The following is a 21,241-nucleotide window of genomic DNA, read 5'->3' on the forward strand; positions in this document are numbered from 1 at the left end:
TCTGAAAAGCACAGTTCTAATTGCATTCCCTCATTCCCTGCCATATGACAGACTTGTGCTGTGGGGTCTCACGACAGGGGCAAAAAGTCTCCACTCTCGGACCAAGGGCTTAAAGAAACAGAAGGTGAGAATGGAAGGACCCAGTGCTCAGGGCTGGTGGGAATAGATCTACTGTTTTTATGATACAAATTATAGACTAAATCTCAACCTAATTGCTGTCTGAATGGAATAGAGTAGATCCAAATGTCCATTAACATGACAATGGATAAATAAGTTGTGGTATATTCATACAAATTGAATAATACACAGAAGTGAAAAATAGATGAAGTAGAGCTATATGTGTATTGACATGGATAATTAGAAGAAGTCATACTGAGTAAAAAACTTAATTTGCAGAATGATATATGTATATATAATATTATACCATTTACTTAACATGAAAAACATGGAAAAACACTGTATATGGTTTGTGGATACATACAAATGTAATAAATGTATAAAAACATTATACCCATTAACATCAGGATAATGGAGAGATATGCATTAACATCAGGATAGTGGTTGACTCTGGTGGGGTTAGGGGATATGAGTGGTATTCATGAAGGGTAAACAGAGGGCTTCAATTGAAATGATAATGTGCAAATTTATTAAAGTTGGATGGTGGGCACAAAGGAGTTCATTATATTATTTTTTATACTTTTATGTATGTTTAAAATTTTAATGTTAAGAAATCTAGAACAAGAAAGCATTATTTAAAAAGGTTTATAATCTTGGCTCACTTATTTTATGGGTATAAAAGCTGAAACAAGACTTTAAAAATAAGGTCTGAGACTGGGGGTGTTCAGTGTTTTGCTTCTTATATATTTTTAGATTTTATTTAATTATCATTCAGTAGTATTGGCTTTCTTTTGGTGTACCGTTCCATGATTTTAACCCAAGTATAGATTTCTGTAACTACCACCATAATCAGTGCAGAACAGTTTCATCACTTAAAAAAATTCCTTATACTGTCCCTTTAGAATGACAACTCCCACATCTCTAAAACCTGGCAACCACTGATCAGTTGTCCATCACTATAGTTATGTCATTTGGAGAATGTCAAATAAATAAAACCCTGCAGTTTGTAACCTTTTGATACCGGCTTTGTTCACTCAGCATAATGTCTTTAGGATTTATCCAAGTTGTTCCATGTGTCAATTGTTTGTTTTTATTTATTGCTGAATGGTATTCTATGGTGTGTGTATGTGTGTGTGTGTGTATATATATATATATATATATATATATATATATATATATATGCCACAGTTTGTTTATCCATGCACCCATTGAAGGGCATCTGGGCTGATTCTAGATTTTGGCAATTGTGAATAGAGTTGCTGTGAATATCTGTATACAGAGTTCATGTAAACATGCTTTCATTTTTTCTAGGGTTGAATATTCAGGAGTGGGTTCATTGGGTCACATGACAAATTTTTACTTTCTAAGAAACTGCCAAACTGTTTTTTCAAAGTGGTGTATATAACATTTTATATTTCCATCAACAGTGTATGAGTTTCAGTTTTTCCATATCCTCTCCAACAATTGGTATTGTCAGCATTTTTATTTTAGTGATTTTAAGAGGTGAGTAATGATATCTCATTTTGGTTTTAGTTTGCATTTCTCTAATGATACGTAACATCTTTTAATTTGCTTGTTTGCCATCCATTTTTCTTTCTTGGTAAAGTATCTGTTCAAGTTTTTGGCCATTTTTTAATTGGGTTGTTTATTTTCTTATTGTTGAGCTTAAGGATTCTTTATATATTCCTGAATAAAGTCCTTTGTTGGATATGTAATTTGCAAATATTTTCTCCTCCTCTATAGCTTGTCTTCATTCTCTTAAAAGTGTCTTCCATAGGGCAGATATTTTAAATGTTCATGAAGTTCAATTTATCTTTTCTCTTTCTTTTATGGATTGTGTTTTTGGTGTCATGTCTAAGAACTTTTTTGCCTATCTGAAGGTCCCACAGATTTTTTCCTATGTTTTCTTCTAAAATTTTTATAATTTTACCTTTTATATTTAGATTTATGACTTAGCTTTTGTATAAGCTGTGAGGTTTAGGTTAATTTTTATTTTATATATAGATGTTCAATTACTCCAGCATCATTAGTTAGAAAGCCTATCCTTTCTCCATTGAACTGCTTTTGCACCTTTGTCAAAAATCAAATGGCCATATCTGTGTGAGTCTGTTTCAGCACTGTTCTGTTTCGTTGATTAACGTGTCTATCCTTGGCCAAAACTATCTTTTTTGATTGCTATAGATTTTTAGTAAGCCATAAAATTGGGTTGTAAAATTCCTTCATCTCACTGCTTCTTTTGCAAAGTTATTTTAGCTATTCTAGTTTCTTTTTCCTTCATATTAATTTTAGAATTATTTTATATCTATCTACAAATATACTGCTGGGATTTTGATTGGAATTGCCTTGATTTTGAGGTCATTTTGGTGTGAATTGACATCTTTCCTATGTTGAGTCTTTCAATCCTTGAAAATGGTATGTTTCTGTTTATTTATGTCTTTGATTTCTTAATCAAATATTGCCGTTTTCAGCATACAGATTATATACATATTTTGTTAGATTTATACCTAAGTATTTCAGGTTTTTTTAGCTGTTGTAAATTTTCCAATTGTACACTCTTGTTTTATAGAAATGCAATTGATTTTTTTCTTTTTATCTTGCAAACTTGCTAAATTCAGGTATTAGCCTAGGAGTTTTTGGGTAGATTTCTTGTTTTTTCCCCACAAAAATAATCCTGTCCTTTACAAATAGGGACAGTTTTATTTTTTCCTTTCCAATCTCTATAATTTTTGTAGTCTTATTGCACTGGCTAGAGCTGCCAGGATGATTTGAATACTAGTGGCAAGAGTGGGCCTCCATGCCTTGTTTCCAATGTTAGGTGGAAAGTGTTCAGTCTTTCACCATCAAATATGATATTAGGTGTAGTGTTTTATAGATTCCCTGAATCAGGTATGGCAGTTCCATTTTATTTCTAGTTTGCAGTGAATTTTTATTGTGAACAGATGTTGAATTTTGATAAATGCCTCCTCTGCACCAATTTATAGGATCATGAACTTTTTATTCGTTACATGCTAAGTTGGTGGATTGCATTGATTGAATTTCAAATATTGAACCACCCCTGTATTACTAGGACAAAGCCCACTTGGTCATGAAGTATTAATTTTATATTGCTGCATTAGATTTGTTAATAATTTGTGTAGGATTCCTGTGTTTGTATTCAGAAGTGCTATTGGTGTGTAATTCTCTCTTGCGCGCTCACTCGCACTCTCTCTCTCTCTCTCCCTCTCTCCCTCTCCCTCTCCCTCCTCTCTCCCTCCCTCTCCCTCCCTCCTTCTCTCTACCTCTACCCCTACCTCTCAACCCCTCTACCTCTACCCCTACCTCTCTCTATCTCTTTCTCTTTCTCTTTCTGTTTCTGTTATCTTTGTCTAGTTTTAGTGTCAGGATAATAATGATCTCATAAAATGAGTTGATAACTGTTGCCTCCTCTTCTGTTTTCTGGATGAGATTATGTAACTATTTGGTAAAATTTGCTACTGAAACCATCTGAGCTGGGAGATTTCTTATTCAGAAGATTTTAACTACAAATTCATTTGTTTCAATAGGATTATTCAGTTTATCTAGTTCATGTTGGTTGAGTTTTGGTGGTTTGTGGTCTTTGAGGCATTGTTCCATTTCATCTAAGTTATAGAATTTGTATGTGTAGGACAGTTCGTGGTCTTCCCTTATTATCCTTTTAATTCCTTGGGATCTGTGGAGATATTCCTTCTTTAATTCCTGATATTGATAACTTTTGTCTTCTCTCTTACCCACTTCATTTTGCCTAGAAGGTAATCAATTGTGTTGATCTTTTCATGAAACCAGCTTTTGGTTTAATTGATTTTTCTCTCTTGTCTTTCTATTTTCAATTTCATTGATTTCTGTAGTTATCTTTATTATTTTGCTCCTTTTGCTTGCTTTGGGTTTATTTTGCTCTTCTTCTTCTGGTTTCTTAAGGTGGAAGCTTGGATTATTGACTTGAAACCTTTTTTCTAATGAGAGTTTTGTGGTATGTGCATCTCACAAATTTTGAATTGCCATATTTTAATTTTTGTCCAGTTTAAAATATTTTATACTTTCCTTTGAGATGTCTTCTTTGATTCTTAGATTATTTACAATTGTGTTTAACTTCCAAATGTTGGAAGATTTTCCTGTTGTCTTTCTGATATTGATTTCTCATTTAATTTATGATCAGAGAACATACTTTGTGTAATTTCAATTATTTTAAATTTGTTGAAGTCTGTTTTATGGCTCATGGTATGGGCTATCTTATTGAATGTTCCGTGTGCATTTGAAAAAAATGTGTGTTCTGCAGTTGTTGGGTGGAGTGTTCTGTTGATGTCAGTTAGATCCAGTTGGTTGATAGGGTCATTGAGCTCCTTTATAACCTTAATGATCTTCTGTCTACTAGTTTAGTTACTGAAAGAAGGCTGTTGAGGTTTCCAAATATGATTGTGGGTTTGTCTATTTCTCCTGTCAGTTTGTCAGTTTTTGCTTCATGTATTTGAAGCTCTGTTGTTAGGAATACAGACATTTAGGATTGCTATGTTTTCTTTGTGAATTAACCTTCTTATCATTATATAATGTCTGTTTTTGTCCCTGGTAATTTTTTTGGCTCTGAAATCTACTTTGTCTGATATTAATATAGCCACTATCGTTTTGATTAGTGTTTGCATTATATGCATATTTCCATTTTGTTACTTGTAATATACCTATGCCATTATATTTGAAGTTGAGTTTCTTAAAGGCAGCATATAGTTGGTGGTTCCGGTTTGCTAATGCTGCCATTATGCAAAATACCAGTAATGGATTGGCTTTTATAAAGGGGTTTTATTTGGCTACAAATTTACAGTTCTGTAGTCATAAAAGTGTCCAAACCAAGGCATAAACAGGAGTATACCTTCACTGGAGAAAGGCCATTGGCGTCTAGAAAACCTCTTTTAGCTTGGAAGGCACGTGGCTGGCATCTGCTTGCTCCTAGGTTGCGTTTCAAAACAGTGTTCTCTAAAATGTCTCTAGGCTTAGCTTCTCAGGGCAAACTCTGGGCTAGTATCTCCAAAGCATCAGCAAAAGTCTGCTTTCAACAGCCATCTCCAAAATGTCTCTCTAAGCTGCAGCAGCACTGAGCTCCTTCTGTCTGAGCTGTTATAGGGCTCCAGTAAACTAATCAAGACCTATGCTGAATGGGTGAGGCCACACCTCCATGGAAATAATCTACTCAAAGCTATTCCCCACAGGTGGATGGATCACATCTCCATGGAAACACTCAATCAAGAAGTCACATCCTAATCTGAGAGATTAATCTGTCTGCCCCCGCAAGATTGCATAAAAGAACATGGCATTTTGGGGGACATAATACATCCAAACTGCACATTGGTTCATGGTGTTTTATGCATCTGACAGTCTTTGATTCTTTTTGTTATTGTTGTTGTTTTGTTTTTTATTAAAATACTGAGTGTATTTCACGTGTCTATTTTTGTCTCCCCACTACTACTGTGTCCTATCATAACATTCCATACATTCTTAAAACCAAGCAAAGTGTGGGGTTACATATTTAAAAACTAAACAGGCATTTTGGACAACACATTCTTGGCAGAGGAACCTGGACAATATTTATTCAGACATGGTAGGGAAAATTCTCACTCTGCATTATAAAAAGGACAGCCAGAATTCAACTGTTACAGAAATGAAATAAGATGGAAAATTTTAACAAATTGTTTAAACTATTTTCTTAAGGAGACTTCCTCCAGTGCCAGAGATCTTGAATAGCCTCCTGGTCAGTCATCCAGAAGCAATTCTTCATATAGTTGATGAATTTGGCTTCCACTTTGGGAAGGGAACCACCTTTTTCTATTCTTGCTTGCATCTTTGCTTTAATGTCTTCTACAGAACTAGGTCCTTTTGGTGTTTTAGGAGTTTTTTCTTGTTTTTTTTTTTTTTTTTTTTTTAAGGATTATTGACCTTTTGATCTTAGTGTTGATGGTTTAGAGTCTTTTCCATTCTGGTTTGATTTCTGTGCATTTTTGGCAGGAGTATTTTGTGTAAATTTCTTCACTGGAGCTTTTTCTTCTGTTTCCTCATCATCAAAATCATCATCATCACTGTCATCTTCATCAGCAGCAAGTTTTACTTTTTTTGGTGGAACCTTGCTACCACTTCCAGGGGCAGATCACTTTCCAGATATACTTAATTTCAAATCCTCCTCTTCTTTATCTTCTGACTCTGCTTCTTCCTCCACAGCTACTAAGTGTTGTCCACTAATATGCACAGGCCCTTAATCACACCGCAACTGTAAGACCACAGGTGGAGTTATTTCAAAGCCTCCAAGAGAAACTATTGGCGATACAGACGTTTTCAAAGTTGCCAGTGTTACTTTAATTGGTCTACCTTCATAATTCATTGCCTCTGCTTCAACAATATGCAATTCATCCTTTGCACCAGCCCCCTAAACTGACCATTCTTAAAGGTAACTGGTGCTCATTTTCATCATTATCCACCTTAAAGTGATAATCTTTGTTGGCCTTTAGTTCACAACTTAAAAGATAGTTTTGGGGCCTCAGGGGGCTCATGTCCGTGTCCATAGAATCTTCCATGGGGTGGTGGCACACACTTAGGTGGGAGAGAAGGCAGATGGAGATAGACAGCTACTGTTTCAGAAAACAGTCACGCAGGATGGAATCACATTGGGAGCCTTTGATTCTTAATTGGTTTGTTTAGGTCACTAACATTTAGTGTAATTATAGATCTGTTTGCATTTAGGTCCATCATTTTATTATTTGTTCCCTCTAGTTTTTGTTCCTCTGTGTTTCCCCTTTTCTGCCTTCCTTTGCATTATTCAAACATTATTTAGTATTCTAATTTATATATTGTTTTTTACTAAATTTATTTGTATTACATTATATATACTTAACATCTCAAGCCTAGTTAGAATTAATATTTTACCACTTCAATTGGAATATTATGTCTACAGACATTGAAGACCCTATGAGACCATGTTATAATTTTGCTTTCAAACATGAAAGATTTTAAGGAACTTGAGTAGAAGAATAGTTTATTATATTTACCCAGCTATTTACCATTTCTCTTATTCTTCTGACTGGTATCATCTACCTTCTGTTTGAAGAACTTCCAGGACTGCTGGCAACAAATTCTCTTAGTTTCTCTTCATCTGACAATGTCATTATTTTACCTTCCTTCCTAAAGGATATTTTGGCTGGATATACCATTCTGTGTTGACAGTTCTTTTCTTTCAGTGCCTTAAAAATTTGTGCCTGAACAGTTCAAAAATGAAATTAAGAAAGCAATTCCATTAACAGTAGCATAGAAAAAGAATAAAATACTTAAGGATAAATTTGAGAAAAGTGTAAAACTTGTACACTGAAAACTACAAAGCATCCTTGAAAGAAATTAGTAAAGACCAAAGTAAGTGGAAAGACATCCCATGTTCTTGGATTGGAATACTTGATATTGTTGAGATGGCAGTATTCCCCAAATTGATCTGCAGATTAAACACAATCCCTATTAAAAATTTCAACTGCCTTCTTTGCAGAAATTGAAAAGCTGATCCTAAAATTCAAGGGACCCAGAATAGCCTAAACAATCTTTAAAGGGAAGAACAAAGTTGGCAGAATCAAGACAGTATGGTGCTGGGATAAGTATAGACATATAGACCAATGGACAGAATAGACAGTCCAGAAATAAAACCTTACATTTTTGTTTGACTGATTTTTGACAAGGGTGCCAAGACAATTGAATGGAGAAGAAATACTCTTTTCTTCAACAAATGGTGCTGGACCTTCTGGATATCTAGATGCAAAAGAAAGAAGTTGGACTTGTACCTTACACTATATACAAAAATTAACTCAGTTTTTTTTTTTTTTTTTTTGGGAGGCGGGGCAAGATGGCACACTGGTGAGCTGTATGTTTTAGTTGCTCCTCCAGGAAAGTAGGTAGAAAGCCAGGAACTGCGTGGACTGGACACCACAGAGCAATCTGACTTTGGGCATACTTCATGCAACACTCATGAAAACGTGGAACTGCTGAGATCAGCGAAATCTGTAAGCTTTTGCGGCCAGGGGACCCGCGCCCCTCCCTGCCAGGCTCAGTCCCGTGGGAGGGGGGCTGTCAGCTCCGGGAAGGAGAAGGGAGAACTGCAGTGGCAGCCCTTATCGGAAACTCATTCTACGGATACAAACTCCAACCATAGATAGACTGAGACCAGACACCAGAGAATCTGAGAGCAGCCAGCCCAGCAGAGAGGAGACAGGCATAGAAAAAAAATAACACGAAAAACTCCAAAATAAAAGCTGAGGATTTTTGGAGTTCTGGTGAACATAGAAAGGGGAAGGGCCCTGAGGCGCATATGCAAATCCCGAAGAAAAGCTGATCTCTCTGCCCTGTGGACCTTTCCTTAATGGCCCTGGTTGCTTTGTCTCTTAGCATTTCAATAACCCATTAGATCTCTGAGGAGGGCCGGTTTTTTTTTTTTTTTTTTTTTTAATCCTTTTTTCTTTTTCTAAAACAATTACTCTAAGAAGCCCAATACAGAAAGCTTCAAAGACTTACTATTTGGGCAGGTCAAGTCAAGAGCAGAACTAGGAGAGCTCTGAGACAAAACGCAATAATCCAGTGGCTGAGAAAATTCACTAAACACCACAACTTCCCAAGAAAAGGGGGGTGTCCGCTCACAGCCATCATCCTGGTGGACAGGAAACACTGCTGCCCATCGCCAGCCCCATAGCCCAGAACTGCCCCAGACAACCCAGTGTGACGGAAGTGCTTCAAATAACAGGCACACACCACAAAACTGGGCGTGGACATTAGCCTTCCCTGCAACCTCAGCTGATTGTCCCAGAGTTGGGAAGGTAGAGCAGTGTGAATTAACAAAGCCCCATTCAGCCATCATTTCAGCAGACTGGGAGCCTCCCTACACAGCCCAGCAGCCCAGAACTGCCCTGGGGGGACGGCACTCACCTGTGACATAGCACAGTCATCCCTCAACAGAGGACCCGGGGTGCACGGCCTGGAAGAGGGGCCCACTTGCAAGTCTCAGGAGCCATACGCCAATACCAAGGACTTGTGGGTCAGGGACAGACACAAACTGTGGCAGGACTGAACTGAAGGATTAGACTATTGCAGCAGCTTTAAAACTCTAGGATCACCAGGGAGATTTGATTGTTAGGGCCACCCCCCCTCCCTGACTGCCCAGAAACACGCCCCATATACAGGGCAGGCAACACCAACTACACACGCAAGCTTGGTACACCAATTGGACCCCACAAGACTCACTCCCCCAGTCACCAAAAAGGCTAAGCAGGGGAGAACTGGCTTGTGGAGAACAGGTGGCTCGTGGACGCCACCTGCTGGTTAGTTAGAGAAAGTGTACTCCACGAAGCTATAGATCTGAGAAATTAGAGATAAGGACTTCAATTGGTCTACAAATCCTAAAAGAACCCTATCAAGTTCAGCAAATGCCACAAGGCCAAAAACAACAGAAAATTATAAAGCATATGAAAAAACCAGACGATATGGATAACCCAAGCCCAAGCACCCAAATCAAAAGACCAGAGGAGACACAGCACCTAGAGCAGCTACTCAAAGAACTAAAAATGAACAATGAGACCATAGTACGGGAGATAAAGGAAATCAAGAAGACCCTAGAAGAGCATAAAGAAGACATTGCAAGACTAAATAAAAAAATGGATGATCTTATGGAAATTAAAGAAACTGTTGACCAAATTAAAAAGATTCTGGACACTCATAGTACAAGACTAGAGGAAGTTGAACAACGAATCAGTGACCTGGAAGATGACAGAATGGAAAATGAAAGCATAAAAGAAAGAATGGGGAAAAAAATTGAAAAAATCGAAATGGACCTCAGGGATATGATAGATAATATGAAACGTCCAAATATAAGACTCATTGGTGTCCCAGAAGGGGAAGAAAAGGGTAAAGGTCTAGGAAGAGTATTCAAAGAAATTGTTGGGGAAAACTTCCCAAATGTTCTAAACAACATAAATACACAAATCATAAATGCTCAGCGAACTCCAAATAGAATAAATCCAAATAAACCCACTCCGAGACATATACTGATCACACTATCAAACACAGAAGAGAAGGAGCAAGTTCTGAAAGCAGCAAGAGAAAAGCAATTCACCACATACAAAGGAAACAGCATAAGACTAAGTAGTGACTACTCAGCAGCCACCATGGAGGCGAGAAGGCAGTGGCACGATATATTTAAAATTCTGAGTGAGAAAAATTTCCAGCCAAGAATACTTTATCCAGCAAAGCTCTCCTTCAAATTTGAGGGAGAGCTTAAATTTTTCACAGACAAACAAATGCTGAGAGAATTTGCTAACAAGAGACCTGCCCTAGTGGAGATACTCAAGGGAGCCCTACAGACAGAGAAACAAAGAAAGGACAGAGAGACTTGGAGAAAGGTTCACTACTAAAGAGATTCGGTATGGGTACAATAAAGGACATTAATAGACAGAGGGGAAAAATATGACAAACATAAACCAAAGGATAAGATGGCTGATTCAAGAAATGCCTTCACGGTTATAACGTTGAATGTAAATGGATTAAACTCCCCAATTAAAAGATATAGATTCGCAGAATGGATCAAAAAAAATGAACCATCAATATGTTGCATACAAGAGACTCATCTTAGACACAGGGACACAAAGAAACTGAAAGTGAAAGGATGGAAAAAAATATTTCATGCAAGCTACAGCCAAAAGAAAGCAGGTGTAGCAATATTAATCTCAGATAAAATAGACTTCAAATGCAGGGATGTTTTGAGAGACAAAGAAGGCCACTACATACTAATAAAAGGGGCAATTCAGCAAGAAGAAATAACAATCGTAAATATGTATGCACCCAACCAAGGTGCCACAAAATACATGAGAGAAACACTGGCAAAACTAAAGGAAGCAATTGATGTTTCCACAATAATTGTGGGAGACTTCAACACATCACTCTCTCCTATAGATAGATCAACCAGACAGAAGACCAATAAGGAAATTGAAAACCTAAACAATCTGATAAATGAATTAGATTTAACAGACATATACAGGACATTACATCCCAAATCACCAGGATACACATACTTTTCTAGTGCTCATGGAACTTTCTCCAGAATAGATCATATGCTGGGACATAAAACAAACCTCAATAAATTTAAAAAGATTGAAATTATTCAAAGCACATTCTCTGACCACAATGGAATACAATTAGAAGTCAATAACCATCAGAGACTTAGAAAATTCACAAATACCTGGAGGTTAAACAACACACTCCTAAACAATCAGTGGGTTAAAGAAGAAATAGCAAGAGAAATTGCTAAATATATAGAGATGAATGAAAATGAGAACACAACATACCAAAACCTATGGGATGCAGCAAAAGCAGTGCTAAGGGGGAAATTTATAGCACTAAACGCATATATTAAAAAGGAAGAAAGAGCCAAAATCAAAGAACTAATGGATCAACTGAAGAAGCTAGAAAATGAACAGCAAACCAATCCTAAACCAAATACAAGAAAAGAAATAACAAGGATTAAAGCAGAAATAAATGACATAGAGAACAAAAAAACAATAGAGAGGATAAATATCACCAAAAGTTGGTTCTTTGAGAAGATCAACAAGATTGACAAGCCCCTAGCTAGACTGACAAAATCAAAAAGAGAGAAGACCCATATAAACAAAATAATGAATGAAAAAGGTGACATAACTGCAGATCCTGAAGAAATTAAAAAAATTATAAGAGGATACTATGAACAACTGTATGGCAACAAACTGGATAATGTAGAGGAAATGGACAATTTCCTGGAAACATATGAACAACCTAGACTGACCAGAGAAGAAATAGAAGACCTCAACCAACCCATCACAAGCAAAGAGATCCAATCAGTCATCAAAAATCTTCCCACAAATAAATGCCCAGGACCAGATGGCTTCACAGGGGAATTCTACCAAACTTTCCAGAAAGAACTGACACCAATCTTCCTCAAACTCTTTCAAAACATTGAAGATAATGGAACACTACCTAACTCATTTTATGAAGCTAACATCAATCTAATACCAAAACCAGGCAAAGATGTTACAAAAAAGGAAAACTACCGGCCAATCTCCCTAATGAATATAGATGCAAAAATCCTCAACAAAATACTTGCAAATCGAATCCAAAGACACATTAAAAATATCATACACCATGACCAAGTGGGGTTCATTCCAGGCATGCAAGGATGGTTCAACATAAGAAAAACAATCAATGTATTACAACACATTAACAAGTCAAAAGGGAAAAATCAATTGATCATCTCAATAGATGCTGAAAAAGCATTTGACAAAATCCAACATCCCTTTTTGATAAAAACACTTCAAAAGGTAGCAATTGAAGGAAACTTCCTCAACATCATAAAGAGCATATATGAAAAACCCACAGCCAGCATAGTACTTAATGGTGAGAGACTGAAAGCCTTCCCTCTAAGATCAGGAACAAGACAAGGATGCCCGCTATCACCACTGTTATTCAACATTGTGCTGGAAGTGCTAGCCAGGGCAATCCGGCAAGACAAAGAAATAAAAGGCATCCAAATTGGAAAAGAAGAAGTAAAACTGTCATTGTTTGCAGATGATATGATCTTATATCTAGAAAACCCTGAGAAATCGACGATACAGCTACTAGAGCTAATAAACAAATTTAGCAAAGTAGCGGGATACAAGGTTAATGCACATAAGTCAGTAATGTTTCTATATGCTAGAAATGAACAAACTGAAGAGGCACTCAAGAAAAAGATACCATTTTCAATAGCAACTAAAAAAATCAAGTACCTAGGAATAAATTTAACGAAAGATGTAAAAGACCTATACAAAGAAAACTACATAACTCTACTAAAAGAAATAGAATGGGACCTTAAAAGATGGAAAAATATTCCATGTTCATGGATAGGAAGGCTAAATGTCATTAAGATGTCAATTCTACCCAAACTCATCTACAGATTCAATGCAATCCCAATCAAAATTCCAACAACCTACTTTGCAGACTTGGAAAAGCTAGTTATCAAATTTATTTGGAAAGGGAAGATGCCTCGAATTGCTAAAGACACTCTAAAAAAGAAAAACGAAGTGGGAGGACTTACACTCCCTGACTTTGAAGCTTATTATAAAGCCACAGTTGCCAAAACAGCATGGTACTGGCACAAAGATAGACATATAGATCAATGGAATCGAATTGAGAATTCGGAGATAGACCCTCAGATTTATGGCTGACTGATCTTTGATAAGGCCCCCAAAGTCACTGAACTGAGTCATAATGGTCTTTTCAACAAATGGGGCTGGGAGAGTTGGATATCCATATCCAAAAGAATGAAAGAGGACCCCTACCTCACCCCCTACACAAAAATTAACTCAAAATGGACCAAAGATCTCAATATAAAAGAAAGTACCATAAAACTCCTAGAAGATAATGTAGGAAAACATCTTCAAGACCTTGTATTAGGCGGCCACTTCCTAGACTTTACACCAAAAGCACAAGCAACAAAAGAGAAAATAGATAAATGGGAACTCCTCAAGCTTAGAAGTTTCTGCACCTCAAAGGAATTTCTCAAAAAGGTAAAGAGGCAGCCAACTCAATGGGAAAAAATTTTTGGAAACCATGTATCTGACAAAAGACTGATATCTTGCATATATAAAGAAATCCTACAACTCAATGACAGTAGTACAGTCGGCCCAATTATAAAATGGGCAAAAGATATGAAAAGACAGTTCTCTGAAGAGGAAATACAAATGGCCAAAAAACACATGAAAAAATGTTCAGCTTCACTAGCTATTAGAGAGATGCAAATTAAGACCACAATGAGATACCATCTAACACCGATTAGAATGGCTGCCATTAAACAAACAGGAGACTACAAATGCTGGAGGGGATGTGGAGAAATTGGAACTCTTATTCACTGTTGGTGGGACTGTATAATGGTTCAGCCACTCTGGAAGTCAGTCTGGCAGTTCCTTAGAAAACTAGATATAGAGTTACCATTCGATCCAGCGATTGCACTTCTCGGTATATACCCGGAAGATCGGGAAGCAGTGACACGAACAGATATCTGCACGCCAATGTTCATAGCAGCATTATTCACAATTGCCAAGAGATGGAAACAACCCAAATGTCCTTCAACAGATGAGTGGATAAATAAAATGTGGTATATACACACGATGGAATACTACGCGGCAGTAAGAAGGAACGATCTCGTGAAACAGATGACAACATGGATGAACCTTGAAGGCATAATGCTGAGCGAAATAAGCCAGGCACAAAAAGAGAAATATTATATGCTACCACTAATGTGAACTTTGAAAAATGTAAAACAAATGGCTTATAATGTAGAATGTAGGGGAACTAGCAATAGAGAGCAATTAAGGAAGGGGGAACAATAATCCAAGAAGAACAGATAAGCTATTTAACGTTCTGGGGATGCCCAGGAATGACTATGGTCTGTTAATTTTTGATGGATATAGTAGGAACAAGTTCACAGAAATGTTGCTATATTAGGTAACTTTCTTGTGGTAAAGTAGGAACATGTTGGAAGTTAAGCAGTTATCTTAGGTTAGTTGTCTTTTTCTTACTCCCTTGTTATGGTCTCTTTGAAATGTTCTTTTATTGTATGTTTGTTTTCTTTTTAACTTTTTTTTCATACAGTTGATTTAAAAAAGAAGGGAAAGTTAAAAAAAAAAAAAAAACAAGGAAAAAAAAAAGATGCAGTGCCCCCTTGAGGAGCCTGTGGAGAATGCAGGGGTATTCGCCTACCCCACCTCCATGGTTGCTAACATGACCACAGACATAGGGGACTGGTGGTTTGATGGGTTGAGCCCTCTACCACAGGTTTTACCCTTGGGAAGACGGTTGCTGCAAAGGAGAGGCTAGGCCTCCCTATGGTTGTGCCTAAGAGCCTCCTCCCGAATGCCTCTTTGTTGCTCAGATGTGGCCCTGTCTCTCTAGCTAAGCCAACTTGAAAGGTGAAATCACTGCCCTCCCCCCAACGTGGGATCAGACACCCAGGGGAGTGAATCTCCCTGGCAACGTGGAATATGACTCCCGGGGAGGAATGTAGACCTGGCATCGTGGGACGGAGAAAATCTTCTTGACCAAAAGGGGGATGTGAAAGGAAATGAAATAAGCTTCAGTGGCAGAGAGAATCCAAAAGGAGCCGAGAGGTCACTCTGGTGGGCACTCTTACGCACACTTTAGACAACCCTTTTTAGGTTCTAAAGAATTGGGGTAGCTGGTGGTGGATACCTGAAACTATCAAACTACAACCCAGAACCCATGAATCTCGAAGACAGTTGTATAAAAATGTAGCTTATGAGGGGTGACAAGGGGATTGGGAAAGCCATAAGGAGCACACTCCACTTTGTCTAGTTTATGGATGGATGAGTAGAAAAATAGGGGAAGGAAACAAACAGACAAAGGTACCCAGTGTTCTTTTTTACTTCAATTGCTCCTTTTCACTCTAATGATTATTCTGCTCCTTTTCACTCTAATTATTATTCTTGTTATTCTTGTGTGTGTGCTAATGAAGGTGTCAGGGATTGATTTGGGTGAAGAATGTACAACTATGTAATGGTACTGTGAACAATCGAAAGTATGATTTGTTATGTATGACTGCGTGGTATATGAATATATCTCAATAAAATGAAGATTAAAAAAAAAAAATTAACTCAAAGTGGATCATAGACCTAAATGTAAGAGCTAAAACTTTAAAACTCTTAGAACGAAACATAGGAGTAACTATTTGTGAACTCAGATTAGGGAATGGTTTCTTAGTTATGACACCAAAAGCATAAACAAGAAAAGAAAAAAATAAAGAGAAATCGGATGTCATCAAAATAAAAAGTTTTTGTGCTTCAAAGGACTACATTAAGGAAGTGAAAAGATAATCTACAGAATGGGAGAAAATTTTTGTAATCATGTGTCTGATAAGGGTTTAGTGTCTAGAATATTAAAAAACTCTTCAACTCAACCATAAAGACACAACCCAATTAAAATTGGGAAAGGACTTAAATAGACATTTCTCCAAAGAAGGTGTACAGATAGCCAATAAGCACATAAAATATGCTAAGCATCCAGAATCATTATGGAAATGCAAATCACATCCTCAGTGAGATGAAAAAGACAATCTCAAGTGTTCGCGAAGATGTGGAGAAATCAGAACTCATTCATTGCTGGTGGGAGTGTAAAATGGTGTGCCTGTTTTGGAAAACAGGCAGCTTCTCAAAAGGTTAAACATAGGAGTGGAATGTACGCAATAGAATTGAATACATATGTCCACACAAAAATCTTTACACAAATGTTCATAGCATCATTATTCATATTAGCCAAAAAGTGGGGAAAATCCAAATGTTCATCAACTGATGAATGGATAAAACAAAATGTAGTATTCCCATAAAATGGAATGTTATATGGTCATAAAAAGAAATGAAATACTCAGGATTTCCTACAGAGGGACAAGGATTATCTTGGGATGTTTTTGAAAATTATATCCTTTTGTGTGAAAAGGGGGCCCTTTTAAAAAACCTTTTTGGTGCAAAGATACACCTTAGGTTTTTCTCTTATTTACTGTTTTTTCCTAAATAAAATTTGTGACTCTAAAAAAAAAAAGAAATGATATACTGATACATGCAACAATACGGGTGAGTCTTGAAAACATTATTCCAAGTGAAAGAAGCCAGGCACACAAGGCCACGTAGTGTATGATTCTGTTCATATGAAATGTCCAGAATAGGAAAATCTGTAGAGATGGAAAGGAGATTAGTGGTTGCCAGGGGCTGAGGAAGTGGGGAATGAGGAGTAACTGATTAATGCGTATGAGGTTTCCTTTGGGGATGCTGAAAATGTTTTGGAACTATATAGTGGTGATGGTTGCCCAACATTGTAAATGTATTAAAAGACACTGAATTGCACACTCTAAAAGGGTGAATTTTATGGTATGTGATTTATACCCCAACAAGACTGTTATAAAAATTATTGTTATAAAATTGTTATAAAAAAGTACTGTGCCATTTCCTTCAGTCTTTCATGGTTTGTGATGGGAAATCCAGTCATTCCGTTAATAATGCCTCATTTATTTATGGCTGCTTTTGATATTTTTTCTTTGTGTTTAGTTTTCAACAGTTTGATTATGATATGTCTGGGAGTTATTTTTTTGGAGAATAGGGTGGGGTTATCCTATTTGGGGTTTTGCTCAGCTTCTTGAGTAAGTTTATGTCTTCTACCAAACTTGGAAAGTTTTTAGCTCATTATTTCTTCAAATATATTTTTTTAGCTCTTGTACTCTTTTACCTCCCAGTCTTGGGGCTCTGATGACATGGTGAGACCTTGGGTTATTATCCTAAATGTCCCTGAGAGGCTGTTCATTTAAAAAAATTTTTCTCTGTTGTTCAGATGAGATCATTTCTGCTGCTTTATCCTCAAGTTCCCTGACTCTTTCAGTTGTCATTGCCATTCTGCTAGGAGGATATCCAGTATTTTATTTTGGTTATTATGCTTTTTATTTCTCAAATTTCCAGATGGTTCCTTATATGTTCTGTGTTTTTCACTGACACTTTCTGTTTTTCCAGTGGTTTCAAGAGTTTTTCTGATTGCTTGCTGGAACGTTTTTTATTATAACTGCTTTAAAGTCTTTGCCAGATAATTCTAACATCTGTATCATCTTAGGGTTGACATCTGTTAATTGTCTTTTCCCATGTGACTTGAGGTTTTCCTGTTTTTTGTATGCCAAGTAATTTTGGATTGTATCCTGGACATTTTGAGTATTATGTTATATGTTGCTTAAATCCTGAGGAGAGTGTTGGAACTTTTGTTTTAGTGGGCAGTTCACCTGATTAGGTTCAGGCTGCAAGTTATAAATTCACCTTCTCCAGTCTGTGGTTCCAACGTCAGTTCAGTTTATAAAGTCTTTGTAGGGCTGCTGATTAGTCCTGTGAATGCGCCACCCAGTGGCCTGTCTGAGACTGGGGTGGTGTTCTGTCTGTTCGTTTCTTACAGTCTTTGGCATGTTGAATAGAATGAGATCCATACATGTATATGTTCAGCTTGGAAGTGGGCCCAGGAATTCATCAATAACTTTATGGGATTGCTTCTTTGAGTTCCTTTCTCTCTGCCATCTTTCTGGTACTTTCCAATACCCTGGGCTCCTCTTTTCATTCATCTAGACAGAAAATAAGGCTTTAGTTACCTGACTCTGACATGAAGTTCCACAACTGTGCCCTTGTCTGGGTTCAAGTGGCAGGAAGACAAAGAGAGAGGAAAGGCACCAGGATTGGCCCCACTCTTTTGAGACCAGAGCTCTACCAAATGGTAGAGCTCCCTCAGAGTTTTGGTTTCTGTAGGCACCTACTGTTGCAGGCTGCCTCTACCATTGGATTGCTTGGGGGCTGAGGTGTGGCAGAAATGAGAAAGGAAAGAGGGAAAGAAGCATGAAGGATTCCACACACTCTCTGAGAATTAGGAGTTCCCTTTTTTGTTCCACAGCCAGAACTAGCATGCTCTCCTGAATACTTCTCTTTCTGCCCCCTGGTGCTCACTTCTGCTACACTGATTTCAGTTTAGGAGATACTGGAGTGGGGGAAATGGGCAACTGTCCACTGGTGTGGTGGTCTTCTTTCCCAGTCGTCCTGGCACTATTTACTTTACAGTGTTCAAATAGTTGTTCCAGGCATTCTGTCTAGATTTTATGCTGTGTGCAGTAGAGAAACAGGGCAGAGCCTGCTTACTCCATCTTACCGGGAATCAGAAAACTGCCTGTCATATTTGCAAGTTGGCTGGCTAGATTGAAGAGAATAATTTTAGCAGTTCTCAGGTTTCATCTCTTCCACAAAGCCATCCTGAGATCTCCACCCAACACCCCTTATTTCCCTTTCAAGCCACCCACAGAGCTTGTCATCTGTCCGGTGTCTTTGGTTCTTGGTTGTAATCAGCCACTAAATTGGAATATGTCATCTTTTGAAGGTTTTTAATAGCTTCCTTTGTTGTCATGAATAATAATGCAATATTCATTTATGTTGCTTTATTAAGGATAGTAATAGCCACCACATATTGAGTGCTTGCTATATCCCAGGCACCGTGTTGATTACTTTGCATGGTGTCCTTCTCTTAATAACCCTTTCATGTCGGCACTGTTATTAGCCACATTTTGCAGTTGAGGATACTGACATACCTAGTTTAAATGACTTGTTCAGAGTCACCCAGCCAGTAAGTGCTACATCTGGTATTTGAATGTAGGTTTGATTCCAAACCCTAAATTCTTAACCACTATACTACATTTCCTCTAATTATTTCATTTCCTGCCTTCCTAGTGAGATTGTTAGCTTCTTTAGGGCAGGTACTATTCTTACTTATACTGATCTCCTTTCCCTACAGCATCTGGAACAATATTGGTCACATAGTAATGAATTAATTAATGTCTGTGGAACTAAATTTAAAGAAATTAAGTGACTTAGAAAAGAATCAAACTCATGACTCTTATCATATAACAGTATCCTATACAAAAACAAAAAGGTTTGCAGAAAATATTTGTGACAATGGTAATGGCCAAGACTTTGAACTGGTAAGAATGAGGTTTATAAACATGACTAACTGAAGTCTCTGAGATCGACTCTTTAGTTCTGGCCTTCAGTCTGTCTTTTTGGTATTTCTGGACCTCTTTCTCACACTTTGAATTTTAAAAGCAGTTTGGTTCTCTCACATGATTTTCCTTTGTTTTTCCCTCCCCTCCTTCCTCCCCTCCTTCCTCCCCTCCTCCCCTCCTTCCTTCCTTCCTTCCTTCTTTCCTTCCTTTTTGAGGCCTTTGATAAGCTCTTTACCATTTATTTAACAAACAGTCATAAAAGTCTTACTATATAACAATCGTATGAGGTGGGTACCATTATTGTTTCCATTGTACATATGAGGGAACTCTGACAGGAGTTTCTAGTGGCCCAGTATCCATTTCCTTTACCCAATAGAAATCTGGGTATCAGGCTGGAGTGGAGTATAAAAAAACAAAAAAAAACCCCCCCAAAAAAACAAAAAACGCCTTCACTTCTGATGTGGTCAGTCTTACCTGTTTTGCTATGCCACGTGTTTGAAGAGAGCAGTGCATCTGTGTAATAGGGCATTTTACCACAAAACACTCAAGGCGTTCTGCTACCCTTAGGCATGACCTTCCCTGCCCCATGGACACCCCAGAACCTTTTCCTGTCTGGCCTTCAGTCTGATATATACACACACACACACACACACACACACACACACACACCCTTGGTCAAGTCACTTAATCACTTAGAGCCTTGATTTTCTCAGCTACAAAATGAAGATGCTAATGATGATAAAAACTGAGGATTAAATGTGATAATGCATTTGAATACTCAGCCCAGTGATTGTCCCATAGAAAAGCTCAATACATGTTAGATATTTTTGTAATTATTGATATGCACGACTTCTTTATATGTTAGGATAATTCACCCTTTGGCATATATGTAGCTTGGGAAATTGAATTTTGAGAACACACAAAAAGTGTCCAATTGGCTTTGTACAAATGCCAGCATTCTTTTAAGGTCCATGGCAAAGCCTAGCACCCGAGTCCAGCTTTACCTAGACTGTCAATACAATATTTCTTCTCCCAGGGTGAGTTTTTATGTTGTGGCTGTCACATAGCAGGACCCAAGGTCAGGGTTAGGCCATTCTCTACTCCAGGCCTGGAATGACTTTTAATGGCTCTTGCTCTAGGTACTGAGGGTTGAACCAGAATTTTCAGCAGTTTCTCTGATCATAGGGTGCCTCCTTGAATGACCCTGATGAAGAAGCATGGAAATCTGGCCAGCCTGAGGAGGCAGGAGTGACATGGCCTTGGGGGTGCCTCCTTCCTTTTATGGACCAAGCCAAGCCCTTTAGACCAATAGAACTGTGGTGACCTAGCCTTGCCTAAGACTGTTTCCTCCTTCAGTCATCCACCAATAGCACAGTGAGCCTGGGGCAGGGAACAAAGAAGGAGGTAGAGTCCCTGGAACCAAAATGAAGGAACCCCAACTCCCCACTTGAAGTTATGTTTGGGAGGGAGAGAGGCTCTGATATAAAGCAGTGAGAGGAACAAAGGAGTTTGAGATCTGGA

General features: G+C 37.7%; 1 protein-coding gene and 1 pseudogene across 15 annotated transcripts in view; one reads left to right on the forward strand and one right to left on the reverse strand.

Annotated features, from left to right (window-relative positions):
• Window positions 1–21,241, forward strand: part of TMEM164 (transmembrane protein 164) — a 318,291-nt gene that overhangs the window by 188,019 nt on the left and 109,031 nt on the right. The gene's annotated exons all lie outside the window — the stretch shown is intronic.
• On the reverse strand, window positions 5,817–6,686 carry LOC119523666 (annotated as a pseudogene).

Source organism: Choloepus didactylus, chromosome X, assembly GCF_015220235.1.
Source record: "Choloepus didactylus isolate mChoDid1 chromosome X, mChoDid1.pri, whole genome shotgun sequence".
Taxonomy (NCBI): domain Eukaryota; kingdom Metazoa; phylum Chordata; class Mammalia; order Pilosa; family Megalonychidae; genus Choloepus; species Choloepus didactylus.